We start from the raw sequence: 23,506 nt of genomic DNA, 5'->3' as shown, positions 1-23,506 counted from the left end.
CTTCACAGTATCTGAAGCTTTAATAACTAAACTAGAGGACGTGTTGTTGCTGTGATCAGATCTCCATGAAGCATCCTTGAACTTCAACCTGCTCGTTTGTTGTTACGTTGTAAAAAACACTTGAAATGCAAAATTGAAAGATCCTTCAGGTCTTTTTATGAGTCTGCGTTTGCTTCGGTCTGAATGTGTCTGAGTGGCTTTTTACTGCATCACGAGCACTTCACTCCAGACGTTAAGAGCTGCCTGGAAACGGACAAAAAGGGTCTTTAAAAGGCCTTCAGACTCCGGAGGAAGTTTCCTCCGACACTAAAACCTGCTGAAAGAGAGCAGAGATGCTTTGTTATTTCACATGGAAACAGACAGAGAGAGAGCATATATATATATATATACGTATATATATATATTAATATATCAAGAGCTGCTGAATCAAAACACAGAATTAAATTTCACCATCAACATCACCATCAGCATCACCATCACCATCAGCATCACCATCAGCATCAGCATCAGCATCAGCATCAGCATCAGCATCAGCATCAGCATCACCATCACCATCACCATCACCTGGGCTACAAACACATCACAATAATATAAATATATGCTTCTTAATGAATGTTTTTCAACCTGTCCCTCTTCTCAATGACATGAAATCATTAAATTCTCAGATAAACGCTGGTATTTAAGGTCTCAATCAGACCAATAAACACCTAATAAATGTGGAATTGTTGGAGAACTATATGAAGTCAAAGGAAGAATGTGTTCAAGGAACGGTTTGGGAAATCTTCTTCTTCTCTATCTTGTTGGAAAGTTAGTTATCCAGATTGATACCGTCGTGGTCGTCCTTCAGAGGGGTCGCGCCATCCTCGCTCCTCGCGTCTTCGCTCCTCGCTCCTCTCAATCCTCACTCCTCGCTCCTCGCTACTCACGTCTTCGCGTCTTCGCATCTTCGCTCCTCGCTCCTCTCAATCCTCACTCCTCGCTACTCGATCCTCGATCCTTGATCCTCGCGTCTTCACCTCTTTGCTCCTCGCTTCTCGATCCTCAATCTTCGCTCCTCTCAATCCCCTCTCCTCGCTCCTCGCGCCTCGCTCCTCACTCCTCGCTCCTCGATCCTTGCTCCTCGCTTCTCGCTCCTCGATCTTGCCTCGCGTCTTCTATCCTCGCTCCTCGCTCCTCGCGTCTTTGCTCCTCGCTCCTCTCAATCCTCAATCCTCACTCCTCGCTCCTCGCGTCTTCTATCCTCGCTACTCGATCCTCGATCCTCGATCCTCGATCCGCTCAACCCTCGCTCTTCGCTCCTCATTCCTCCGTGCAGAAATAAGAGCTTTGGGGCGGTCTTCAACATGACGCACCAGAACGACTTCCAGTTCAAGCGAAGATCGAGGACCCGAAGCCTATAGAAAGGAGGCTGGGTTCACGCGTCATCAACGAGTCATATCTGTGGGCGTACAACACATGCGTCCATCCTGCATGTTCTGCTCCCTGCCTCGTGACCGTGTACTATACGCAGGCAAATTTGTGATTTCTGATATTGGGTGGTAGAATAAAGTTGACTTGATTTGGGGCTCCCAGAGCAGTTGGTAATTCAGCCTTGTCTAAAAGAAATAAAGTCGACTAAACATGGCCCATCTTTCTGCAAGTTTCATTAAAATGAACTGAAACCAGCATGACAATTTGATCTGTTTATCATCTTTATTTCTAATTATGTCAAATAAAACCCATAAAACAAGAGCACAGGATGTGTTTGTTAATCTCTTCTTCTGTAACTAGAGTCACAGTTAAATACTGGGAAACCCTGAAGTTGGCTTCAGGAACTGGAGTTTTTCAAACAGCGGCAGCAAAACGTGGAAGAAGAATGGAGGGATTACTGGTGATTAAGAAGCTTCCTCCGGAGCGTAATCCACCGGCGGGCCGCGACTCCATCGCTCCGCTCGCCTCGACAAAAGCCTCTGAAATCCTCATTTCAAATAACTGCTCTCAATGGCAGCGGAGAGCGTCGCCTCCTCCTCGCAGCTTCAAAACCACTCGACAGGAAGTGAACGGGAACGAGGGAAAAACTGGGACATCCGAACAGAAGGCCTCGTATTCCTCCTCTTATCTGTTCAACGGAGGGTGGGGGGGGTTTCTATTCACACTCTGCTTCCAGATTTAATACAGATGAAATATTAATGCAGATCTTTTATGGCGAAGGCGTCCTGGAGATAAATCTTCAGAGGCAGGTGAGGAGCAGATCCAGCTATCGGCGCTCCGGCGGACATGTTGGAGGTTTGAGCGGTTGTAAAGGAAAAGGATTTATTATTTTTCTTTTACTCGGTCTCATTTTCATGGTGAGGTATTTTACCTGTATCTTAGATTTCTGTCCAACAGAGTATCATTTCTTATTATTCTGCAGCAACACTGTCTGATAAAAGCAGGAACTCGCTGCTGTTTTGAGTTTCAGTTAGAAAGCTGCTGGATTTCTGCACAAAAAACACATGAAGAGTTTATAAAATCTGATGTTTAGTTATTAATTAAACTCCTCAACAGTTTATACAAGTACGGCATAATCTAATGATAGAATATATAATAGTACAACAGTCACAGTTTAATACTTTAACTACGGATTATACTGACGTACTTTTACTGAAGCAACATTGAAAACGTAGGACGTACATACGTAACAGAGTACTTCTACAGTGTGGTATTAGTACTTTTATCGCAGTAAAGGATCTGAATACCTCTGGTTATAATCACACTTGAAGATGTGTAATAATCATTGACTGATTATCCAACCTGAGGTCTGTACCAGGAAGCAGGATTTGGGGTTAGCGAGGTAACTTCAGGGTTAACTCAGGGGGTTCACTTCTTACCAGGTAGATCACCATGGTAACTGATGCTGAACACATAGCCTGCTCCGGATCTGTTAATTGACACATTCACACATCGGGAGTTTTCTTCTTTCACCAGCTGTCCTACCTGCATTTGGGTGCTTCAACTATGTTACTTTTAGTCTGGATTAAGTGTCTAACTTCTTGGTATTTTTCTAATATTATAGTTTGTAAGATGTGCCGCTCTGCTGACAGTAGACTTGTCCTGCAAACCCCGCCCCTTTGTGTGAACGCGCTCATAGCCAGATAGAGAAACCCTGGGTTGACTTAACGAGTTGATAACCAGCGTCGTAGGACCGTTTAGCGTGATCTCGTTTGTTCGTGTTGGTGAAGCCAGATAACGATACCCTGGGTATGTTGAACTCACTTCATAGTACCGGTCTCTCGTCTCACGGGAAGGCATATAAATACCACGACATTATACGGACATTCCGCATGTCGTGAGGACACATTTCAGCGTTTTCGCCTCATTTGTACACCATGCAAACATCCGCAGTTTGCATGGCAGTTAGGGTAAGGGAAAATGTCATGGTTGGGCTTAAAATAAGTAAAACGCGTACGGAAACAACGTAACACAAATACAGAAAACACGTCACACGCAAACGTCAATAAAAAAACATGTGTCACTAAGAAACATGCGACAGTTTGTCACAAACATAACAAAACAAAACGCCGGTCAACAACGGTCTCGAACACGGGTCTCCTGGTTAAAAGTCCTGTGTTTGTTGGACCCGCCCACCATAAGTGGTCTGTCTCGCTTTTTATTCTACGTCACTAACTCTTAACTCTTAACTCTTACTTACGTCGCAGTCAGTACAGGATACATGGCGTACTTATTGCACGCTAAACGCCTTGCGGATTATCTTAGCATTTATACACCTTTTTGTGCGAACAGGCTTTGTGAAGTAGTTATAATAGTAACTTTGAGTCATCGTTACGTCGTTCTACAGTTTAAGAGATTTACAACGTTGATCACTGGAAGTATTTCGTGACAAACAACAGTTTATTTATCTGCTGTCTTCGCTGCTTGTTTATTGATCTTCTTTTCTCTGTAAATACAGAAAGTGTATTTCCCTGCAGAATATTTCATATGTAACATTTACCAGGTTAACGTATACGAGCAGTTCAATTTACATCAAAGCAAGTTGCTGCTGATAATAACATGAGATCTGTGTGTGTGTTGGTTAAAGAGATTGCTCAGAGACCATCTTGTGACTCCGAACAATCAACACCAATCAACACCGTGTCTCATTTCATGACTCAATCAGCACACACACACACACACACACAGAAACCAACATATCTAAGTTATTGACTTGTTTGTTTATCATTAATTGCTACATAAATGCAGTTTAAACATAAATATTTGACAAAGATGTTTTTGTCATTTGGTCTTTTGACAGATTTCAGGGCCAAATCATTTTATATAAAGTGGGAAAAAATAAAGATGCAAAGTTAAGACTTATTTTTTAGTGTGCAGCGTTTTATCTTTAACAATTAAAATTGTACTGTAGGTATTATTGAATTTAGTGTTTTTGTACGAAAAGTATTCAACAGGCCTAAATACTACAATACCCATGAGCCTCTGCTGCTTTTGCAAGCCAGTCAGAGATATGGTGAAGCCAAACCAAAGAATGTATATTGATAAGAAGTGAAAGTCAATAGTTTGTTCCATTTCAACATCAGCGCCCAGCAGCAGAGCTACGCTTCCGCCATTTTGGACTGAAGGCGACTCCCGGACGCCAGTAAAACGTCTGCCTACAAAGAGCCGTACAAAAGTAAAACTAAATTATTTCTATTCTAGTGTCATAATTTTAATGTCTCTACAAAAATGGCCTGTGTTGAACAATAAAACATTATAAATATAATGAGCGTTTTCAAAGCTGTTGTCAAAAAAACACCAGAGTTTCGTCTCTTTGGTTAAAAGCTTCAAACATCTAGAAAAGTTTATTGTTGAATCATTTCAGATGTGACACACAGATTGACTTTAACTTTCAGGTGAAATAAAACATTTATTTTTAATTCGCTCTTCAAGCTGTTAGCAGACAGGAAACACGGAGGTGAGGACGTCCAACATGGCCACCAGAGGGTCAGCTGGTTCCCTTCAGAGGTCTCGTTAGTCTGAGTGTCGTTTCCATCGGAGAGCAGCGGAGCCAATCAGCTTAATGACAAAGGGAGAGAGAGAGACGAGATAACAGAAGAAGAGGAGGGTGAATTTAATTTACCTCCCTGAGTGAGTGATGTTTGAGCAGACAGACGGAGGTCAGAGACGGTCATTTCATTCCGTACGGTGAGGGTAACGTGACAGAGATGTTTTCGTTTTTATAATTCACTGCAGAACCTTTTTTATATATCAAATGATGAAAATCATTTTGTGGCGGTACTGAGTTCCCCAGACTTTAGTTGTTCAGTCAGAAGACTGAAAAACAGTTCCCATCCACATAATAATATAAAATAAAATGCCTTCTTAATAATAATAATGAACAAATACCTCTTCAATAATGAACAAATGCCTCTATAATAACAAACAATTAAGGAAACTGAAATATTGGTTTTGCTTTTCCTTTTACCCTCCTTTAAAGTTTTCCCAAATAAAATACACTAAAAGAAATGGGTATAAAGGGTTTCATTGAAAATCAACAAATGAATAGAATACAAAAATACAGCCTGCAGGCGTTAGGCTATTGTAAGGCAAGTCAGATCGTTGCACAAATAGTACCTAAACGTCCCAGTGCAGGTAACCCAATTGGTTGGCACTTAACTTGTTTCCCCAACTAGGAGAGTCAACACTCTCAACAAACAAAACACAAAGATCACAGAATCCCAAAAAGGGCCCAAAACAGACCAGAGTTTCTGGTTTGGCTGATAACACATGTTGCATTGAGTGAAGGAGAGATCAGAATGACACTGGGTGTGCAGTTTCCCTCCTCTTTTAAGCCCTACAGAAAGGGCGTCGTTACACCCTGATTGGCCAAGAGGGGAATGCACCAAGCTGCTCTCAACTATCATTTAAGAGCCAGTCCCCACACCCTGCGCAACAGGTGAACTGAATAACCCTCTAATCACTCAGCAACTCAACCAAAAAAACACCAGGGAAAAGGAAACAACAGCAAGCACCAGAGAATTGGCAGCTGCCACAATTTTATATTTCATGCTCATCAGAAGTCAGATTAAAATTATTGTCTGGATGTGAGGAGTTCTTCGCTCACCGAGGAGATTTAAAACTCAAACTGTCTGAATTTCACTTCACAGATTTCACAGACTGCTGCTGAAGAGTCTCTACCTGAATCTAAATATCGGAGTATTCACAAAACACCCCCGAGGGTAACGGTTAGAGAAACTCCTAAAATAATGTTTGTGTCCATCCTGACTGTAAGAATCCTACATTCACTAAGTATTTAGCTCTAAAAGTGTCTTATCAACTTTGAGTATTAGGAAGCTGAAAAAAAATCCTCCTTTAAAATTGTCAGTTTTATAAACAAACAAGATAAAACATGTTATTTATTGATTTTGATACCATTGAACAGAGCCAGGCTGAGCCAGGGTAAGCTAAAATCTATGGCCCCGACCATGACTCTGAAATATCAGTAAGTTTGAATCTATGGCCCTGACCATGGCTCTGAAATATCAGTAAGTTAGAGTCTATGGCCCCGACCACGGCTCTGAAATATCAGTAAGTTAGAGTCTATGGCCCCGACCACGGCTCTGAAATATCCGTAAGTTAGACTTTATGGCCCCGACCACAGCTCTGAAATATCAGTAAGTTAGACTTTATGGCCCCGACCATGGCTCTCAAATATCAGTAAGTTAGAATCTATGGCCCCGACCACGGCTCTGAAATATCAGTAAGTTAGACTTTATGGCCCCGACCACAGCTCTGAAATATCAGTAAGTTAGAATCTATGGTCCCGACCATGACTCTGAAATATCAGTAAGTTAGAATCTATGGCCCAGACCATGGCTCTGAAATATCCGTAAGTTAGACTTTATGGCCCCGACCATGGCTCTGAAATATCAGTAAGTTAGACTTTATGGCCCCGACCATGACTCTGTCTGAAATATCAGTAAGTTAGACTTTATGGCCCCGACCATGGCTCTGAAATATCAGTAAGTTAGACTTTATGGCCCCGACCATGACTCTGTCTGAAATATCAGTAAGTTAGAATCTATGGCCCCGACCATGACTCTGAGTTAGAATCTATAGTTTCTTTGATTATTTAACTTCCTTTTTCAGTATATATTGTATATTTTCTGATGTAATATCTGAGGCCACAACAATAAGACTGTTTTATAACCACATAAACAAACATGAAGCGTCCCAGTTGAGGCTCAGTGTAATATAATAATAATAACAATACTAATATATAACAGGACTCTGTGTTATTGTTGTGGGGACGATGAGATTATTTACTGTTGATATCAGTCGGCTCCCCAAAGAGAAACAGCTTTATTACACTCAGAGTTCATTAAAGCTGCAGCAGCAGCACGCAGACAGTCAGAATAATGAAGCTGCAGCAGTTTAAACTCAGCAGGTCACAGTGAACGAATGTTTCTGGTGTTTTCATGAAGAAAACACTGAAACAAGCAGATTAAATAAACAGAAGAGAAACGCTGTAGAGAGCCTGAGCTCAGTTTAAAGAGGAAGAAATAAACACATAAAATATAAAACATTGAGGGTATACTTTCAAGCGTCTCGAGATAACTTGATGTTGATAAGTAAATACTTGACAAATCTCCCTTTAAGGTAAATTTTGAACAGATAAAAAATGTAATAACATATAAAGCAAGAAGGGCAGTCGGAGCGCGCATACCTCCACCAAGGCCGTTTTCATAAGTGAAACATAATGCGTGCGTCCTCCCCGTGACTCGGATCCACTCCAAAATGAAATGTGTTCTTCCTTTGACAATGCTACACACTTACACCAAATTACATGAAAATCAGGCTCATAGTTTTTCTGTAATCCTGCTGAAAACAGTCAAACAAACCAAACAACAACATAACTATAATGATACATAATTTTATTAATTTATTAATTTATTTATTTATTTATTTATTTATTTATTTATTGATTTATTGATTTATTGATTTATTATAAATTATACTGCTTGATTTTTGGTTTGTATTTCCCCCCTTTATTTATTTCCCCAAACTTATTTATTTACTCTTCTGTTTAATTTTCCCTTTTATTTATTTATTTATTTATTTTTATTATCTTTTAAATTAATTATTAATTTTTCCATTTTTTTTAGTTTTTTTTATTAAATGTAAGTAATTGTTTTGTGCATTTATGCATTTATTTATGCATGATTTTAGTTGTATTTATTTAATATTTTTTTATGCACGATTTTCCCTTTGCATTTCACCCCTTATTTATTTCTGGGTTTTTTTGGGGGTTTTTACATTTATTTTTATATTTCTTTATGCATTTCTGACTGCAAAAACAAAACATAACCTCCTCAGTGGAGAAACTAATAAACTTGTTACATGTTTCAAATCGAAGTAATGAAAATAAAGTTTTGTTCTTCTTCCGGCTGCACAAACTCAAACCTTTCTGTCAGTTTTCATGTTCGCTTCATCTTTTCTAACTAAACTGATTAAATCCACCGACATATAATAAATCTAAAGACAGTCTGCCGTGGTTATTATACGAGATCTTCTTCATCCACTCCGGTTCATATTAAAGACAATAAATTCACAGCGCCTCCAATTTATGGTTTTAATATTTCCTGTAAAAGCTGCAGTTATTTAGTTTATATCAACCTCATATTTTTCCTCGCAGGTCGAAATACTTCAAACTACTTGATAACTAATCATGTTGACTGATGCAGTTTTTCATGTGTGTATTTTACTAGGTATCACTGTAACGTAGACGTCTCACCACATCAGTAATAAATCCACCTGCATTATCAATAAACCCTGTTTCCAGGTGTCTATAACAAACTCTTTGGTTATATATATGAAACACATAAACCTCCATGTTGTCGTCAGTCGGTCTCTCTTCTCCTGATCCTGTAATTACTCACTAAAGTGTTCAAACTGCAGCGTTTTGTCGCTGAATGTCACCTCGTCTCCACAGAGCTGCTGAGAAACACACAAACATCCACCTGAATAATTGGATAATTGGTGACATTTTCGTTGAAATAAAAGAGGCTTTTTTCTAACTCGCTATCATCGGTGATAATAATAATAATTATAATGAGCTGCTGACAATAAACTGAAAACACCCACTGTGTGTTCATCAGCAGCAGTAAACACAGACACAACATCACAAAACTCCATTTTAAACTTTAGCTCTTTACCTAATTTAAACCAAACTTGATGTGATTTATGACTGTTTTTAATTATTTGGGTCTTTTGGTAAATTCAGTATTAAATATCCTTTTTTTTTGTCGTATGCTGCTTTTATAGGAGTGAATAAGGCGCCATCTTGGAGTATGGAGGACTGAACCTGCCAAAATAAAAAACAAATGAATAAAAATAAATGTCTATGTCATTAACTGAAGTAAAAATAAACTAAAAAATAAATGTATCCATTAATTAATATGACATAAATTTATATTTTTGTTTTATTTGCTTCTTCATTTATTTATTTATCTTTGTATTAATTCCCTTATTTATTTAATCTTCTGTTTGATTTTCCCTTTTATTATTTATATTATTTATTATGTATTATCTTTATTTATGTAACTTACGTTTTTAATTTTTGCATTTTTTTTTATTCTTACGTTAAATTTTATTTTTTAAATTATTGTCATGGTTGTTTTCATTTTATTTTTATTTATTTTTATATTAATGTATTTATTTATGTATTTATGCATTTATTTATTTTAGCTGCATGATTTTCCATTTGCATTTCACCCCTTATTTATTTAATTTTCCATTTTATTTATTTATGCATTTATTTCATTATCTTTTAAATTAATTATTAATTTATTCATTATTTTTAAATCATTTTTGTATTTTTTGTATTTATTTATTTGTATTTATTTGATATTATTTTTAAATGTATGTATTTATTCATGTTTAAGCATTTATTTATGTATTTATTTCTGCATGATTTTCCGTTTGCATTTCACCCCTTATTTATTTCCCCAAACTTAATTATTTACTCTTCTCTTTATTGTCCCTTTTATTTATTCATGTATTTATTTGTACTATTTTTACAGGAATTATTCATTTTTGCATTTTTTGCATTTTTTTGCATTTCTTAGTTGTTATTTATTATATATTTATTTTAAATGTTAGTATTTATTTATTTATGCATGGTTTTTATTTATATAATTATTTTTGTATTTATTTTTTATTTATTTTATAATCATTTTTATATCTATTTATATTTTTTTGAATTTCTCCAAACTTATTTATTTCTGTATTCCTTACTTTACTCATTCCTTTTTACCATTTCTGACTGCAAAAAAAAATTCCATTCTTTGGTCTGAGACTGCGGCTCAGTATTTATTCATGACTAACGAACAATCTCGTCTCCAGTGTTTTCTGCTTGTTCACATCTGTAATGCAGCTGTGAGCCTCTTCCTGTCCCTGCAGTAACATGCAGCTTGTTAATGTGTACGTTCACTTTATATTTTCACTAAAACTAAAAGAGACATCGAGCTCCCAGAAACGCAGAAACAACAGAGGAAAGAACAAAGAGAGAACATTACAAACAGACACTTACTGAATCCTCCAGACAGGAAACACAAGGTCAGTATATATATTTACATATTTACATATTTATTTATCAACACAGAAAAAGAAATAATCACCAGAGAGGAAGATCAAGAGAGGAAGACAACACAAACTGTTTAACTGTGAATTAATAAAGAAAACAAACTGCTGCAGCTCCTCTGGATTTACATTTAAACCTTAATTTTTACTTTCAATTCCTGACAAGTGTGTTAAATATGTAATAATACAGTAAAACACCGTTTAACTTTACAGTCACTTAAGCTTAATTCGTTTTTGTTGTTTATTTTTACTTTTATTTGTTTTATTTTATTGTTTTACTTTCCTTCTCTTTTCACATGTATTTTTAATTGTCAAAATGTTCTGTTTTTGTTTTTCTTTTTGTTTTGTTAAACATTTTAAAGTCACGTATCAATAACAATAATAACAAATATAATGCTATTCTAGATGTTCATATATTATATACTATGTTGTTCCAATACTATACTTTATTATATTACTGTATTAATACAAATATATTGTACATTATTACTATTATTATTATTATTATTATTAAAATAATAATAATAATAATAATAATAGATATAATGCTATACTATATGTTCATATATTATATACTATATTGTTCCATTACTATACTTTATTATATTACTGTATTAATGCAAACATATTGTATATTATTACTATTTTTATTATTATTATTAGTAGTAGTAGTAGTAGTATTAATAATAACAATAATATTAATAATAATAATAATTATTATTATTATTGTTATTATTAGATCCTGTCCTATCAGATCCTGTCACTGAGTTAAGGATTTAATAATCAGCTCATGTGTTACAGGTTCATTTCTTCTGCCGACGTGCCTCTGAGCAACAACCCTGAGCCTGAAACCTGCTCAGTGTTTACTCAGTGTTCCTGTAAACTGTCATCACTGCTTCCTCTCTGCTTCCTGTGTGCAGTAACAGTGGAAGGTCCACAGCGTCTCCCGGTGGTGTCACTGTAATATAGACAGTTTTAACATCTACAGCTTCACTTTAATAAAACATGTTCATGATCACACATCAGGAATCACATAATGAACCAACGCTGCCATCTGCTGGACTTCAGTAAAAACTGCTCCTCATGTTGCAGACCTGTTGGTATGTCCTTTAAAGATGTTGTTATTGATCATCAAAAACTAAGTTAATAAAAATAAAAAACAAGTGAGGAGGTGAATCTAATAAACCAATAGGCCCCAAATAAATAAATACATTTAAGAAAAATAAATTAATGTTACAGTGAGATAAAAAAAAAAGAATATGAACTGTTTTTTTTATGGAAAATGAAACTGCAGACAGAAAAACAAACTACTGAAGAACTAATTAAACTTTCTGCTTTTCTTTACAGGTTTTATGTCTGAAACGTGAGACACAGAAAGAGAAGTTATGAGTGTGTTGAGTTTAAAGCAGAAGTCTGGCACTGCGGGGCCACATTGTTGACATACAGTTCCTAAAATTTAGAGGCTCGGGGGTGCACTACAATACTTACATTTACAGCGACTTATATGTCTATACAGCTTTACATTATGTTTTTACATTTCAACTTTGTATGTATATATAGAATTACAGATGTTTAAACTGCACATTACTTTATTCCTTTGTACATTTTTATTCCTGTATTTATTTATTACTTGTGTATATAGAGCCAATACAACTCAGCAACTTAATTTTTTTTCTTTTTTACTATATTTCTTTATTGATGTGTTATTTATTTGTGTGCTACCTCGAGAACTCAATGCATTGTTACTCTTGTTGGAATGGAAAAACAATTGTGGGTTCCACTTTGTAAATAAAGTTTTTTTTCTGCCTATATTTTACATTTCGGTCAAATTATCTCCATTAAATGAATGCCGAATTATCAACTAGAATCTCCTGTTTGCAGTGCACTCATGGATGTACAGACAACTATCACTTGATCACTGTGGTACTGAGGAAAACTTAAAAACATAATGATTCTCAGGCAAGTTCTGCAGCTTTAAGGAGCGTCTATTTCTATGATTTCTAAGCGGATTTACAGAAAGGGTTAGGGGTTAGGGGTTAATACCGCTCGGGTTGGTCCCCCAAGAGACTCAGGGAAGTTTATCCTCTTGTAAAAGCTAAGAAATACAGTTTGAAAACACTTCTAATAAAGCTAAAAGGGACTGTTTGTAAGAATAAGAAATGCTTGTTAACAGCGACACCTGTGGCCGTTAAGTCAACGAAAGTCAGCTTCGGGCTCGCGCTTGCTCGCTCTACATAGACAAGAACGAGCATCGCTCAACACAGTGAGGCAACACACGTCAGCTAAAACCACAATATCACTCTATATTTCAGCTGCTTGGCAGTAATGTTAGCTGACCAGACGAAGGTCTCTCCATGAATCAATGCTGATCCTAGTGTTGGCTTTTCCCGCTTCAGCCTCCTGACCGCGGCCGGAGGGAACAGGGGAGACACCGGAGTTTTGGTCGGAGACGATAACGTTTCTCTCTGCGGAGCCCCGTCACTTCACAAGACACGGGAAACCTCTGTTGGTCTGGAGGAGCTGCAGCAGTTATTTCTGCACAAACATCCACTGTACATTCACTAGATATTCTCAGAGCTATACTAACTTTTCTGCAGTGTGTAGTGTGCGCATGCACGTGAGGTGGAGCGAGCTGTGAGTGAAGGCAGGCAGAGGAGCAGAGACTCTGGCCCTGGAGACCAAAGCTACGGTCTCCCCCGCGTCCTCCAACCGCGGCCAACACTGTTTAACAGACGGGCTTCACTAGATACAACTGTGAGGTTTTGGTGCTTCCGTGTAGTTTGTGTTGGAGTCGGAGTCTGAACAGCGTAGCCACACGCGAGCACGCATGGGACACCGACCAGGATTGATTTATACGTGTAAGAAGTTACAAACAGTCCCTTTAAATCTCAGGTTTGTGTCGCTTCTCTATATCAGTTATGTAGTTCGGCGTCTTCTTCGCCTCATCATGACGCACCAGACCGCCTCACTACCACCCCCTGAGGCCGGAGGGCGGGCTGCACCCAGCTGTAAAGAGCCGCACCGGTAGCGGCTGTTTCTCCCTCCAGCGGCCACACGGGGCAGCAGTGAGCCCGCTCCACACCTCAACAACAAACTTCTACAAGCGACACAAAGGTGAGATTATTTCTTTATGAGAATATTATATTTGGTTGCTATAATTACAGTGACAAAGACAGTAATGCATTTTTTCTTATTAATTTAATTTTAATTCTCGCGAAGTTCCACATTCACAAGTGTAAATTTACCAAAAAAAAGCCTAATTTCTTTGTATTTATGAAAGAAACGGATCTTTATCTGTCAACAATTTCTTCCTCACAAACAAAAAAGCAATGAAAACAATGAATGTATGCAATATCTTTAATGTTTTTAAGTGAAATTATTGTCATACTACTGGTCTTTTTTATTATTATTTATTTATTTTTATTTATTTATTGTGTTTTTTTTTTATTTTATGTTGGTTTTGTTTCATTTCTGTTGTACTTTTATGTTTGGAGCAGCTCTTTGTTTATGTTTTCGCTTCTTCTGTATGTAAATGTTTTTAATGTTTCCTGCTGTTACTATGTATACTGTCATTTTGAAATAATAATAAAAAGAAAAAAAGTGTTTTAAATCAGTATTTCTGACTAGTAAACAGTGCTAATGCTAACAGACAGGCAGCTAGCTAAGATAGCAGAGTTAGATATGTCAGCCTGTAGAGAATTAGTGAAGACGCCGTAAAGCTAGTTGTATTACCTGAGCATACAGAGATGATGTAGCTACTTATACAGCTGTGAGTTGTGTCTACATCAATAAAGAGATGCAAAACGTCCACAAAGAGATGCAAAACATCAACAGAGATGCAAAACGTCCACGAAGAGATGCAAAACGTCCACAAAGAGACACAAAACGTCCACAAAGAGACTCAAAATTGCCACAAAGAGATTCAAAACATCAACAAAGGGATGCAAAATGTCCACAGAAGGACGCAAAACGTCCACAAAGAGATGCAAAACATCAACAGAGATGCAAAACGTCCACGAAGAGATGCAAAACATCAACAAAGAGACTCAAAATTGCCACAAAGAGATTCAAAACATCAACAAAGGGATGCAAAATGTCCACAGAAGGACGCAAAACGTCCACAAAGAGATGCAAACATCAACAAAGAGATGCAAAACGTCCACAAACAGACTCAAAATGACCACAAAAAGAGATGCAAAACATCAACAGAGAGATGCAAAACGTTAACAAAAGGACGCAAAACAACTGCCGTTAAACTTTCCTTCTTTCTTTAAGAAATTTCAGTGCGTTTGGCTGCATTTATCTCTCCGTGTTAACATCCACTTCATCGAACATGTTCTGTGTGAATCAAACTATATTCAGGAGCATCGAAGCACTCACTCTGTGTTATCTGCATACCTGTAGCTGACACCACCAGAGACACCGGAGGAGGTGATAATTACTGTGTGGTCTCTGGTTGCAGCTGCTGTGATGACGCCTCCATCACACGCGACTGACTGCATGCATTAACATTAACATCCTGTAATAACACAGCTGTCTGTCACTGCAGCTGTGACACTCACACATAATTTTAGGTTTGCAGTGATTACAGTCACATGTCTCCTCTTTCATTTTAGAAAACAATTCACGTTGTTGTTCCAAGTCCTAATGGAGGATACAGAGTAATGTATATATGATCTTACCACAGATATATCTGACATATCTGATGAGCACCTGTAACATGTGTTTGAGGTCATTCATGACAGAGTTTGTCCAGCAGATGGTGCTAATTAGTTCATCTTTAAACTGTTAAATGGCCCAAATACCACAGATCAGATTAAGGATCCTGTCAAACATGTTTGTTGTGTTAAAGTAAAAGTCTGAAGACTCAAAGCAGCAGTGAATTATCTACTAACAAGTATCCTGATATCTCTTCTTCCACTGTGCTGTTAAAACCACATCAATGAGCCTCACTGGGTCACATGATCCTTCATCACCATGAACACACAAGCTGCAATTTATGTTGACTCAGCGGTGCAGTGGTTAGCACTGTCACCTCACAGCTAGAGGGTTGCAGGTTCAAATCCGGCTTGGGGCCCTTCTGTGTTGAGTTTGCATGTTCTCACTGTGTTAGCGTGGGTTTTCTCCGGGTTCTCCAGTTTCCTCCCAGAGTCCAAAGACATGCAGGTTAACGTGGGTTTACTCCGGTTTCTCCGGTTTCCTCCCACAGTCCAAAGACATGCAAGTCAATGTGAGTTTACTCCGGGTTCTCCAGTTTCCTCCCACAGACCAAATACATGCAAGTCAATGTGGGTTTACTCCGGGTTCTCCGGTTTCCTCCCACAGTCCAAAGACATGCAGGTTAACGTGGGTTTACTCCCAATGTCAGCTGGGATCCCCCCCCCATGACCCTGACCCATTGATAATGGTTGGATTTATGCTTTATTCTCAATATTTCAACTTCACTCTTAAAGGTCTAGTGTGTAGGATCTGGCGGTATCTAGCGGTGAGGTTGCAGACTGAACAGATTGAACAACCAACTGCAATGTTCTGCTCTTGTGATAGTATCGTATCGAGAGGTAGGTGTATCGTTCCAGCCCTAGTAAAAACACGACGCTCCCATTGCAAACAATTCAAAAAACTTGAACAAAGCGGTTGCTTGCCATCCACTGTGGTTGGCTTGTGATGTAAAGCAACCACAAAGAGTGATTTTCAGTCAGGTGTCTTTCTCTGGAGGGGTGATGGCTCTACATGTCTGTACCCAGGATCTTGTTGTCTCACAGCCGTCCATAAATATTGTAATATTAACCATTTTATTATACCGTTCTACTGTATTACAAAGGTTCCATGTTCAGTAACCTATCTCAGAGCGATTTAAAAACATGACACGAGTGAAACAACTTAAAGATGTTTAAAGAAAAGACATGAGAAGCATGTCAACATAATCACACACTCCAGCTGATCCATTCTTTAGTAAACTTCCATGTAAACAAACTCCTCTCCGTCCCTTCATAGGTCTCCCCATGTCTCCATCATCACCTCAGTCTCCCAATGAGCTCGGGTCCATCGCTATAGCAACTGGTTGCCACGGGCGACGAGACACAGCCAGCACCAGCCAGCATCCTCCTCACAGTTGTTGTCGAAGGCAGAGAGGAGAGGTAAGGCGCGGCGCGAGCTGAGCAGCATAAGAAGAAGAAGACTCTTTTTCTCTCTCGCCAAAATAAAAAACAATGAAATAAAAAAAAAAAAACATCCAATCAGACTGCCAGATTCTCCTGTTTCTGCTTCCAACCTCTGGAGAGGAAGCGAGAGGATGAGAGGATGGTGACAACTTGTTCTCCCAGGAAAGTGTTGCTTCAGTGCTCGGCTGTCTTGGAGTGCAGGCGGTGACCCCGCCGTCGCCGTCGAGACCGCCGCCGGGTGACCGCTGCAGGGTGAGTCCCAACTTCCCTTTTAATTTCAGTTTGTCTATTCTACCTTGATCATGTCTGTGAGGAGTCCTGTGGGTCCAGACTGCGAGGGTTCAGGGTGGTGCAGGGAGGTGAGCGGTGTCGTAGACCTCTGTATGTGTGATGGGCGTGTGATGGCGTCTCGGGCCGGTAACCACGCAAGAAAATGTGATGCTTTCATGTTGTTTACTCTCTGCACAAAAAGCTGTCTTTATAACCCTGAGAAATGTTGTAGAGAGCTGTTTGATATTCATCATGAGTTGCAGTTTATGTGCTATAACTGATGTTGGGTTTTTAAAGACTGATAATCAATATGTTTTAGATTTAGTGTCATTATAACAAAACAATAAATGCAGAGATCAAGTTTGATGATCTGAAAAGCATTTGGACCATCATGCAGAGCGGTGGTTCAGAGGTCAGGAGCCCCAAAGATCCAAAGATAAAAATCTGAAAAGATGCAAAACAACCACAAAGAAATACAAAATGACCAAAAAAAGATACAAAACGACCACAAAATGACCACAAAATGATACAAAATGACCACAAAGAGATGCAAAACGAATACAAAGAAATACAAAAAAAAATACAAAGAGATACAAAACGAATACAAAGAGATAGAAAACAAATACAAAGAGACACAGAACGAGTACAAAGATACGAAACGACCACAAAGAGATACAAATTGAATACAATGACATACAAATTGACCACAAAGATACAAAACCACTACAAAGAGATACAAAACAAATACAAGAAGATACAAAACAAATACAGAGAGATACAAAATGACCACAAAGAGATACAAAATTAATACAAAGAGATACAAAACCAATATGAATAGATACAAAAAAATACAAAAAGATACAAAACGAGTACGAAGAGATACAAAATGAACACAAATAGATACAAAAGAATACCAAGACATACAAAACGAATACAAAGAGATACAAAACGACGACAGATATACAAAACGAATACAAAGAGATACAAAATTAATACCGAGATATAAAATGAATACAAAGAGATACAAAACGAATATGAAGAGATACAAAATGAATACAAAGAGATACAAAACGAATACAAAGAGATACAAAACGAATATAGTGATACAAAACGACCAAAAGGAGATACAAAACGAATACAAAGAGATACAAATGACCACAAAGAGACTCAAAACGACCTAAAAGAGACTCAAAATGGCAACAAAGAGACTCAAAACAACCACAGAGAGATACAAAATGACCACAGAGAGATACAAAATGACCACAAAGAGATACAAAACGACCACAGAGAGACTCAAAATGAGTTTATTTTTAATCTGTACACAAACAGAAATGTAAAAGTGACATTTTGTGTTTTTTATGGCGAGTTATGTGCTTCAACTATTTGCTAATGACGCTTGTCATGAGACTCCATGACGTCACTTTTCCTGCTGCAAGTTAAACGAGATACACGGTGTTGATTAGTGAGATTTAGAGGTGTTGGTGAGGGTATTTTCAGAAATGCTTGCAGCTTTATGGATGATAATGTCAGTCAGTTTGTTCACCACTTTGGTTCAGACTGAACTATCTCGACTTCTATTGGATGGATTGAGATGAATGTGGTTCAGATCTACAGGCTAGCTGTTTCCCTGTGCTTCCAGTCTTTATGCTAAGCTAAGCTAACCACGTCCTGATTGATATCCATCTTCTTCTTCTGAATAAGAATATTCACAAAAAAGTTGGAATTATTCCAGCAAATACAGAGAGGTAAAGGAGATGAGTCAGCAGGCCGACATTACCCAACTTTGTGTCTTAGTTCAGGTTTTATAAGCTGATCCAGATATTTAACTGATCAGATCCAAAATCCCAAATCTGATTGACAAAGGAAGGAAGGAGAAACTTCTCCTCATGTCACACATTTATAGAAACACATTTTTCTTTACACCCTCAGAGGTGAAAGTGTTAAAACAAGGCGACTGTAAACAGGAGGAGAGCCGCTGTGACGCTAAATCTGTCGACATGTTTCATCCAAAAACAGCCGCGGGGCGGACTGCACGGGCTCAGTACGAAGCCTGAGACTCTGACAGAAGAAAGAGGAGCTGTCACTGTATTTATATCCACACGGACCTGTTTTTACTTCATTTATATTTAGATTTCTGATCGACTGATCTGAACACAGTGATAAGACGCAGTATTGTTGTCCATAGACAGACAGAGACAGGTCGAGAGACATATGGAAATAACTATAATAAATACCATAATAATAAACTATAATCAATACTATAATAATAAACTATAATAAATACTATAATAATAAACTATAATAAGTGCTATAATGATAAACTATAATAAATACTATAATAATAAATTATAATAAATACAATAATAATAAACTATAATCAATACTATAACAATAAACTATAATCAATACTATAACAATAAACTATAATAAATACTATAATAATAAACTATAATAAATACTATAATGATAAACTATAATAAATACTATAATGATAAACTATAATCAGTACTATAATAATAAACTATAATAAATACCATAATAATAAACTATAATCAATACTATAACAATAAACTATAATAAATACTATAATAGTAAACTATAATAAATACTATAACAATAAACTATAATCAATACTATAACAATAAACTATAATAAATACTATAATAATAAACTATAATAAATACTATAATAATAAACTATAGTAACTACTATAATAATAAACTATAATCAATACTATAATAATAAACTATAGTAAATACTATAATAATAAACTATAATAAATACTATAACAATAAACTATAATAATAAACTATAATAAATACCATAATAAAAAACTATAATAAATAATTTACCATTAAACTGCAATAGATACAATAATAATAAACTATAATAAATATTATAATAATAAAATATAAAATACTATAACATTAAACTGTAATAAACACTATAATAATCAACTATAATAAATACCATAATAAAAAACTATAATATATACTATCATATTAAAATCTAATAAATACTATAATAATAAACTATAATAAATACTTTAATAATAATCTATAATAAATACTTTAATAATAATCTATAATAAATACTATAATATTAAACTATGATAAATACTATAATATTTAAATATAGTAAATACTATAATAGAAAAATTGATTTCAGACCCTGATACTACCAGACCTGATTTAAGGTATGATCATTCACATAAAGATAGTTCAAATGGAAACATGTACTGAATCCTATTTTATTTACACTGAAACTTCAGAAAATCATCCAAAACTTTGAGCAACATTTGAATGGAGGCGATAAAGAAGCAGCAGACTGGACGACAGATTGAATCAGCTCAGGAGCCAAAAGAGAAAAGAAAAAACATTCCAAAACCAGATAATTATAATCAACCCAAAAATAAGACAGAAGTGTGAAAGGAAGAGAGAGAGAGGGATGGAGGGATGAGGAGAGGAGAGGCGACAACAGTGAAACACTTCCTCCTATCAGTCGGACAGATTTCATCAACAGCGAGATTAGACACAGAAAGTAATTACAGCGGTGAAATAAAGGGAGATGAAGTGTGGAGAGAGAGAAACAGGTTCAACAACATCAGCTGAAATAACACAGATTCATTAGAAACACACAACACATCAGAGAGGAACAACAACCAGTTAAAGCCTGATCCCAGTTCACTTCCTTTGGTCCTAACCTGGCCCTCCACTGAGTATAAGGCCCGATCCCAGTTCACTTCCTTTGGTCCTAGATAATTCGGCATACTTTAAATGGAAATAATTTGACTAAAATGCAAACAAATATAGAGGAAGTAGACGTCACACACACCGCAGCCTTGTTTGTACAGAAACCAACATGATGGGCTTTTTGTCCACTATTATCAGAGGAGTCGGGCTCCTGTCTGTAAGCCCCAGCTGGACCTCACAGCTCCAACACCTCAGCTGCTGTTTCTTATTCAGTGGTTGTTAAAACACGTTCTTAAATCAAGATGCAGAAAGCAGAAAAACATGTTAAAAAGTCCATTTTCATATCCTGTCCTCTCTCCACTGTGGTCAGTGAGAGTCTCTCCACCATCAGCGTCCAGCAGTCGTACCTGCTGAGATGACTTATTGACGAGCTGTCAGGCATCGCCGTGGCAACAATCACTTCCCCTCGTTAGTAACACGTACAGTGGGTGTGTTGTTGTCGGCGGGGTTCGTTTCCAATCGACGTGTTCGCTGTCAGGACACAATGTTCAATCACACGTAATGAAGCTGATTTACATTTAAACTGAAAACACTAAACCACACGAGGGGGAAACGCTTCAGGTGTGTTTGAGCTGATTGTTCACTTCATCGAATGTTCACTGCAAACGTTTCAGAAGCAACGTTTGAACTGTACAGACATGGCAGTCAGCGGTGAATTGGATTTGCTCCAATCTATCTTATTTCCATATATATACTTTGTATATACAGTTCCCTTTGTTAACACCTTATTTTGAAAACCAGACGTAGTCACACCTGTATACTTCCTCTAACTTCTCCAAGGTCGTCGCTAGCTCTCCCGTCAGCTCCGTTCTTTTTATCCGTTTGACGTCATATCCGTTCCGTATCCGTCAACAAAAACAAACCGCAGCGAGTTGAAACGAGAAAGTATAAAACGTCGGAGGGTCTGCATGGATACGACCTGCACCCTCACATGTTAAATCCAGCGTGGTAAACACTACACATCCAGTAAAGGATGGAAACACTTTGGGTTTCACACATTAACAGTAAAGCAGAGCTAGACATCACGGCTAAAGCTGCATGCTAACTCTGTCACGGACAGGAAACGTTATCGTATCGCGGTAACATGCAGTCAAGCCGGCCGTCGCTCTCATCTCCGTGGTCAAATGGGCCGACGCTACAACTGTAGAGCACCCAGATAATGACATTTATGTTCTCTGCATTCAAACGGCCCCGATGGAGCTGACCATGGATGGCTAAAGATGATTTAATGACAATTATTTAGATTTATAAAACAGAATCAAGCAGCTTTATAAGTCTTTCTGTGTTTGTGCGTACACACAGTTTAAATCTACAGAGTTTTATGCGTCTGGCTCCTTTGTGTTAAATTAAAGAAGCATCATAAAGTGTTGACGCAGAATTTAAAGTTGTTCTGCACAGAGAGGGCTTCTTCTGAACTATTGATGATGCTGCAAATAAATGTTTAATAGTTTAATTAGGAGAAATAAAACTCACGGATACAGTATATACTGTATCTATACTCCCACTAGCTCCTGTCTTCCTCTGTAGTCAGTTTGTCATTTTTCTTTTCTTCTCTTCTGAAAACACTTTAAACCTTCTAAAAATAAACTCTGCAGATCTAATCTTATTTTTAATTTCCCTCAGATGGAACAGGAAGTGACCTTTCTTCTTCTCTTCTTCTGCTAAGAAATACAAACATAATATATAAGTATTTTTAAAGACACACTATTAAACTTTAAACAAAGTAAGAGTGTATTTCAGTGGAGACGACACACACACACACACACACACATATGCAGTAATGGTTATTGATCCGTGGTCGTCTCTTCTGATCTCTGGCTGTAATTGATCAGCGCTGCTGTCGGACTGATGTGAGTCAGCGGGCGCCGTCTGGACGCCAACGCACACACAGATACAGACACACAATGAATTATGTCTGACAGTAACAAGGGGGTAATGGCGGTCAATAGTTATGTAACCTGATGATGATGATGATGGAGCATCATTTCATTAAACAGCTCCACCCTCTCTGCATGACGGTGGATGAGCGGCGCTGGGCTACAATCTGGTTGACAGATGACTCGTGTGTGTGTGTGTGTGTGTGTGTGTGTGTGTTTGTGTGTGTTCTTCAGAGCAGCATGTGTAAATGTGCTGTGAACCTTTTATATGTCAGTAGAATGTCCAGTAGTATCACGTGTGCATGTACTTTACATGTTCGGCATTCAAAGGAACATTACTGCAGTTTTTATGCAACAGATGTAGGTGGAGGCGTTATGATTTCGGGTTGTCCGTCCGTCCGTCCGTCCGTCCGTCCCATTCTCGTGAATGCGATTATCTCAGGAACGCCCAGGCAGCAACCTCCGGGTCTGAGAAGTGAAGCTAAGATGGCTACAGTCAAATACCAAGATGGCAAAGGCCAAAAACCCCAGATGGTGACGGCCAAAAGCCAAAATGGCAACAGACAAAAACCAAGATGGTGACAGACAAAAAACACAGTCTGTAAAAGTATGTCAGCATAATCAGTAAAAATATAGTTAAAGTATTAAAACTATGACTATTATATATTCTATCAGTAGATTATTATTACTCAGGCATATAAGACCAGGATTTTACTGTTTTATTGAGCAAAAATCTTAATTTGTTAATTAACTAAAGCTGCCAGATAAATAGCATGAGGAAAGAAATACTCCAGTAAAGTACAATTACCTCAAATTTGTACTTGAATACAATACAGTAAATGTAATTAGTTAC

At 37.4% G+C, this 23,506-nt stretch overlaps 2 protein-coding genes across 2 annotated transcripts in view; one reads left to right on the top strand and one right to left on the bottom strand.

Annotated features, from left to right (window-relative positions):
• The window catches only part of LOC119503753 (zinc finger and SCAN domain-containing protein 2-like), a 681,462-nt gene that overhangs the window by 341,902 nt on the left and 316,054 nt on the right, over positions 1–23,506 (bottom strand).
• LOC119503852 (cortexin-2-like) overlaps positions 16,529–23,506 on the top strand; it is a 25,208-nt gene continuing 18,230 nt past the window's right edge. The window contains exon 1 of the mRNA XM_037795875.1: positions 16,529–17,006. The gene's annotated coding sequence lies outside the window, so the exon portion shown is untranslated. The remainder of the gene's footprint in view (positions 17,007–23,506) is intronic.

Source organism: Sebastes umbrosus, chromosome 15 (assembly GCF_015220745.1).
Source record: "Sebastes umbrosus isolate fSebUmb1 chromosome 15, fSebUmb1.pri, whole genome shotgun sequence".
In the NCBI taxonomy this organism is placed as follows: domain Eukaryota; kingdom Metazoa; phylum Chordata; class Actinopteri; order Perciformes; family Sebastidae; genus Sebastes; species Sebastes umbrosus.
This window is presented reverse-complemented; position numbering and strand designations above follow the sequence as displayed.